Below are 7,260 nucleotides of genomic sequence, written 5' to 3'. Positions count from 1 at the left end.
CATTGGGCCAACTTTTCAAGAACAGATATCCTTTTCATGATACATTTACAGTCTTTGCCATTACACAGTGACCCATTTCTATATCTTCTGCCACATCACACTGCCATTCATTACCTTTATATATTATTTTTCTTTCCTTGGTAATGTTTGTGGGTACAAGTAAGGTGAATAGTACAGTAATAGGTTATCTTTAGTTGAAGTGTAACCTTGTTTACCTCCTGTTGATAAAGGCTTTGTTTGGCTAACCTCTTGTATTAAATTAAAGCAGAACTCCGGGCAATTGTTTTTTAAAACCTTGCAGTGGTGGTAACCCCGCACTGCAAGGGTTAAGTGCTTATTTTGGTCTAGGGAGGAAAATAAAGTTATCATTAGGGATGCACAGATACTTTTCGAGTACCAGTGCAGATACTTGGCATTTTCACGAGAACTACAAAAACTGACACATGACAATAAACAAAAATGTATCAGTACTCGTACTTGTAAGTACTCGGCAAGTACCAGTACTCGTACTCACAAAACTGGTATCTGCGCATCCCTTTATTTATATTTATAAAAACAAAATCGTACATTAAAACAGAGATGTACAAATCGCAGGAGCTCTGTGTGTTCCTTACAGATGACAGCTGCCTCCTAATTTTTGAATTTTTCTCTAGTCTAGTCTTGGCGCTCAAAAGTATCGGTACATGTACTCGTACTTGTACCGAGTACTGTACTTGGTATCTGTGCAACCCTAGTTATAATCAGCCGAACTCGGACATGCCGGCTGCGACAGCACTCCCTCCAGCCTCTCTCCTCCTTCACGGCAGCAATGGAATTTCCCTTGGCATCCTCACGTCTATATACTGTGTATAGAACATGACGACTCGAGGATCCTAAAAGGTGGCCATACAATGTGCGGACGAAATCTGCACAGTGAGTGCCGCTTTCAGCACCTTTTTGGCCCGGAATCCATCGATCATCTGATCGAAGGAGCCAGTTGGAAAGTCTTCCTATGAACAAACCCAGCAGCCAATGAGCTGCCAGCTCTGTTTGGGAATTCCGCGAGCAACGCGCTGGTAGCATTGATGGAGGAATCTGCTCTATTGAAGGTGGTCAACTGCAGGCCAAATGCTCCAATTAATTCTAAATAATCTCAGAAGTGTCTCAAACTGATGCCAAGCTGATACCACCAAAACAAGCACAAAGTCCACCAACACTGGTCCTTATGACTGTATGGTGGAGCCATGCGCCAGTTTACTGCTGCACCCTGCATGAACTGTGGGTAAGTGTGTAAGGTGTACACCAGATACAAATATAACATCTCTGAATGAAAGCACACAATAATCCAGCATAGGCTGTCTGTTCATTTACCATTGCCGGAGCTTTATGACTGCCTGGAGTACCTGGGTATGCAGTGCGCTACTCAGAGAACGCAACAATTGGAGTAAAACATCTAGCAATGGGTTTCAGCACCAATAATTAATCTTCATTTTTCAAACCACAACAGTGTGCAACAATACTGCAGTGTGTATAGAAGCTATTGCTACCAAAGCTCACACAGAAAACATAATATTCCCAATTTTAACCACTTGCCGACCGCCCATTGTAAATACACGGGCGCTCGGCGGACGCGCATTTTTTTTTGCGCTAATCAGAATCCTGGAAAATTATTTTAACAGCCGGTACCGGCTGTGACATACAAGCGTTCGGGCCGCTCTATAGCGGTCTGATCGCTTGTATGATGGCAGCCACCTCCTCTGCTCCCACCACTCCCCTTCACCGCCGCTGCCGGTTATCCCAGGCTCCGCTGTCCCCCCCGCGGGCCCGGGACTGGCACATCGGCTTCTTACACTAGCAACAGAGGAGAGATCAGCATTCCCCCACTGCTGATCTCTCCTCTGATGCTTGAAGGCGGATGTGATGTGTATTACATCACTTCTGCCTTTAGCTGTCATTTCTCTGGCTGCTATAGCCAGAGAGGAAGCTGGTGAAGCAGATCTCTGTTTCATCAGCTTATTTGGGGGTCCCAAGGTGACATTAGGGGTCTTAGAGACCCCTAATGTTTCCATCAAACAATTTTTAGAGCCATTAATTACTGATAACGCTAAACTGATGATGGGTAAAAGCTTTTAAAGGCCGCCTGTGGGCAATTTTAGGTATGGTAGTTTTTTGCGATTTCATCGGTGGGTGCAATTTTAAGGCTTGATATGTTTACCCGACGTGACCCCATCTTTTATATTTTACCAAAAATTTGGGTAAATATAAATGTTTCTTGTCCTGAATAAATGTCAAAGTACTGCAGCGCTGAATGCTGAAAAATGGCCCGGACAGGAAGGGGGTGTAAACACCTGGTCAGCAAGTGGTTAAGATGTAATAATAGATTGATGGCGAACACTTCTCATGAATTATGAATATTTCTTATGGAAGTGGACCACCCTTGTTCAACAAAAGGCACACATCATCTTATGACCAGAAGATGACCAAAACCTGCAACACCTCCATTGTGTGCTCACTAGTGACGAGCCTGGGCTTGGTGTGAACCTTGGTCAAGCCCAATCAAAACTGTGACTGCCACAACAACAAACCCAATCCCCGTCCCGGTCCAATCAGTTCCGAAGAGGAGCATTCCCGACCCTGCGTCACAAAGGGTCAGGGAATGCCCCCTCCACAACTGCCACCATGTATTGGGCCGGCATGGGGGACTAACTGTCACAGTTTTGAATAGGCTTGGGAAAACTCAGGTGAACCGGGTACACACCAAGCCCAGCCTCATCTCTATTCTCGATCTCTCAGACTCCATGAGTCTCCATATAATGAGACCATCATAAGCTCCAGTGTACAACCCCATATACATAATTACTGTTGTATTTAACAACGCTACAAAAAGAAAAAAGGTAAGGGTGCATATTTAAGAGTTTTCACTTCACCAGGAACTATTTTAATTACTTAATTATTATTCAGGGTTCTTATCCTCTCAAAACATGGCTATAGAAAGCTGTAACATAGGTGTGACATTTTTCCTGTATACATTTACAAACAATAATGCAAAAATATATCAAATCTATATTTTTGAACTGATCAAATTTCTTTCACATTTCCCCCCCATCTATTTTTGCTGTGCTTTTCTCTCCTTTACTGACAATCTTCATAGGTTCCTGTGGAATTACAAATAGAGGAATACTTCTGTGTGTACCACAGACTTCACTGATTGCAATGTCTATCTACATCTGCTGTGCAGCCCACAATGTGATTTACATGGTTTAATAGGAGACTGTCAACAAAATGGAGGCACCATTTCCTCACAGTAAGGTAATGCAAAACTTGCTTGAAGCAGGTGAAATGCCGGTTAGAAGGAGGTGAAACGCAGGTCAAATGCAGCTCTCAAAAAGGTCTCATACCAATGTCAAACTGACATAGGCCCTAAAAGATGTCAGAGATGAAGCCATCATGACTTTCTGTGTGACCACAGATATACTTCCTCCCCCTGATATCATTACACCGTTCTTACAACTTATTCTTGCAGGATACCTTTTACAGTGTGACGATGGGTTTACCCAACTTAAGAATATATCTGCAAATGCATTAAAGGAAATGTATTAAACTTGTGCCTTAAAGTCGGGAAAGCAAAACAAACGACGCATGGGGTTTCTCAGCTGCCAATGGGATGTGCGGGATCCCTTGTGTGTCTCTGTACCTTTAAGGAGGTGGGGCGTCCTCCTGACAGGCCTGCACCCAATTTGATATCTTCTGCCCCCATGTGCTCCAAGATGGAGACTCTCATAGTTTAGAGTTAGGACCGCACTATAAGAGGTGCCTTGGCGCGGCAGTGCGGCTTACACATCCTTTGCAGAAGACGTGTATCCAAACCTCTGTCATTGTCCTTAGTGGTGAGACAAGTTGTTTTACATGCTGGTTTGTGAGTGTGCCATGATGCCTTTCTACTGTACCACTATTAAAGTCGGGAAAGACACTAAAATGACAACAAATTCTGCTCTGTAGATTTAAAACACATATTCAAATAACAGGAATTTCCAACTTCCACTGCAAAACTCTTTAAAAGTGCCCATCACTTCAATTGACAGCAATTGAAAGACTGCAGTAGGCACAACAAAGCCATCCCATTTTCACTGTCTATACTTGCATGGTTGCATCAGACATCAGCTGCGTACAACTGCATCCTCCCTTGGAAAGAGTCAGGTAGGTGAACAGCTTTGACCAATTTTGTAATCCTCCTGGTTTAATGCAGGAGCATGACAGCTGTAATTGGGCCCCCAGGACATCCACCATGCCTTATGCTGCTGCCTAGGTTGTGAATGATGAAAGTCTGTCCAAATCTACTGAGCTTTTTTTCACACGTATGACAGAATGAAGCAGGATCTGGTCTTTATTATTCATTCGGCTATTTAATACTGTCCATGGCTCCAGGAGGAAGATCTCCACACTACCCAGTTGCCCTCTCTGAAGGGTGTCCTCTATGTATTTCTGTATAGAAATCATTGGGGGGGTCAAAGACACCAGGCTTTAGTCAGGGGAGGTCTCTGCACAATGGATCACTGGTAGCAGTAAATGTCTAGGTGGAGGAGTAAAACATTCCTGACTCAGAAACTAATAAGGAAATATTTTTGGTTGAGCTCATTTAACTTTACATTTGACCCAATTCCAATATTTCCCATTATTGGTAATATCCTAAATACACAAGAGGGCACACATGAGAAAAATTATTTATCATTGTATCATTGTAAACATGCTGCTAAAACCTATATAAATGACATTAAATGCTGACAAATGTTATTTACTACTATGTTGTGTACTATACACAAACACTAAATTCCCAGAATCATGACACATGCAGGCCTAAAGATATTGTAATCTGCCAAATATACTAACATGAGAAAACATCAGAGTGGGCTCTCCTTCCATACACAGCACTGTGATCTGTTTACTATACATCACTATATACTGTACACCTGTAACCTTTATTACATCAGTCATTCATAAACAGGACCACCTCCAGTTGCAATAAGCAGAAAGGATATCTCTTCCAATACTTCTCATTGCGTCTAAATACTCAAAGTCAGGACAAACTGTCATGACTTTGAGTATTTAGACGGCTGAAGGATTTAGACGGCTGAAGGCTGAAAAAAATATTCAACTGACCTACAGGCAATACCTTAATATACATAGCAACAACACTTAAAAGGGGTTGAATTACTTAAGATAACATAGGCTGTATATTCTGCAATGGAATTCTGCTTTAGGGCCCATTCACACCACATCAACTCCAGACTAGATTGTTTCCGGATCCAAAATGCATCCTAATGCATCCCTATGCTATTTCTGGCCTCTGTTCACACCAGCACAGTCGGTTCCAGACCAGAAAATACCGCATGTCTCATTTTGTCTGCCCTGGAATGCACTGGAACTACAAGCAAGTTCAAACCATTTTCCGGACCAGATCTGGTCCGGAAAATTGTGTGAACCTGCCCTTGGTGAATAAGGGAACTCTCTGCTGACTTCCATCATCCAATTATGTGTAGCAGAAATACAGGTTTTTTTTTTATTATTATTATTATTTATTTTCCTTGCATGTGATTGGGTATTGTTTGCAAAGTGAATTTTCAACGCATTCACTAAGCTAAGGGAAAAAGTAAACAGCCTATTTGCCTCAGTAAATCAACCTCACAGTGCTGCAGAATGTGTTCTATCCTACTCAAAAGGTGTAATTTCATAACAGTAGCAAAAGGTTTTACTTCAGAATGCATGTTGTCTGCTAATACCTGGAAATAGAACAAAATGAATATTTGTGGAGGGGTTTGTGTTCTACTGTGCATATCTTCAACCACAAGGGGTCACTCCTTCACAATTATAGACCAGGTACCACAGGAGGATAAAATCCTCTTACTGATCCAAAGAGCAAGGACTTAATATTTATTTTAGATTATTTCCTTGTAGTCTAGGGAGAACATATACAAGATGCTTAAACTCAAACAATGTGAATTAAATCTTAAAAATACATTCAACTATTGACCTGAACTATTAACAAAAATGTATCTTATTTGTGTATCACTCGGCTGTAGATCCTCAAATCATCTCTTAATTGCTGCCGACACTGTCCTTCCTTCTGGAGGGTGGCTACTTTTGTTCCCCATGGTCCCTGTGTGTGTTGTAAAGTAGCCACCGCTCCAAGCTTGCTCCCGTGATGGACTACAATCTCAATACAAATTAGTAAACTAAACGGGAGATTGTAGTCCATCCCAGGAGTGAGCTTGAAGTGGTAACTACTTTACAACACACACAGGGACCATGGGGAACAAAAGTAATCACCCTCCTGAAGGAAGGACAGTGTCAGCACCAATTCGGAGATGATTTGCAGATCTACAGCTGAGTGATACACAAATAAGGTACATTTTTGTTACTAGTTAAAAAGGTACTTGATTGCATCTTTAAGATTTAACTCCTCAGTTTGGTGTCAGTACTGTTAGTATGTTAAAGGAGAACTATGGGGTTAGGGCTTTTCCCCATATTTCTCCTAAGGGTCACGGGAGAACACAAACTAGCGTTCTCCCGTGACCCAAAGCTCAGTATACCGCGAGCATACTGAGACGCCGCAGCCGGAACGGATCCCGACATCGATGTCGAGATCCACCCAGCTGCCGGATTGACAGCTGGCTCTGCCTATCCAGAGGCAGAGCCAGCTGTGCCTGCCCCTCCCCCGTCAGTTCCGCCAGTCAGCGCTGGAGGATCGGACAGGGGAGGGGGGGAATCCCTGCAGAGAGTCGTGAGTGACAGTCACGGGTCTCTGCAGGGATAGATCGAGAAGTGAGCGAGCGACGGTATGTGTTCGCTCACTTCCCGATCTACTGAGCCGACCTGTGACAGTTTAATTGCCACAGGTCAGCTCAGATTATGAGGCCGAGTGAAAATCACTGGCCTCATAATTCTCCTTTAAGTATACATACTTCATTATGGGGACTATACTCTTCTTTTTTTGGGGGGATAGAAAGGGTAAGGGTTAGTTTCTCTGTCAGATATTTATTGGTGTCTTAATCCCCACTAAGGTGTTCCATTGCTGCAAAAAAGGCATTGAAGAAAATATCTCTAATGGGCACACAAATCCCCACCCTTAGAAGTGGTTATTGGGGCAGCATTGCCATTGGGAGAACTCCATTCTCCTTCAAGTTAGGGGAAATCTCCTATTGGAAAATCTCCTATTTGTAAACATAGCAACAACAAAAACTGACATATGCCCTAACCCTTCCCTGCTAAAAATCAACCCCCCCC

General features: G+C 42.9%; 1 protein-coding gene across 3 annotated transcripts in view; it reads right to left on the bottom strand.

The window, feature by feature from the left end:
• Positions 1 to 7,260, bottom strand: part of RCBTB2 (RCC1 and BTB domain containing protein 2) — a 56,759-nt gene that overhangs the window by 23,984 nt on the left and 25,515 nt on the right. The gene's annotated exons all lie outside the window — the stretch shown is intronic.

Source organism: Nanorana parkeri, unplaced genomic scaffold (assembly GCF_000935625.1).
Source record: "Nanorana parkeri isolate BGI_ZX_2015 unplaced genomic scaffold, ASM93562v1 scaffold644, whole genome shotgun sequence".
NCBI lineage: Eukaryota > Metazoa > Chordata > Amphibia > Anura > Dicroglossidae > Nanorana > Nanorana parkeri.
This window is presented reverse-complemented; position numbering and strand designations above follow the sequence as displayed.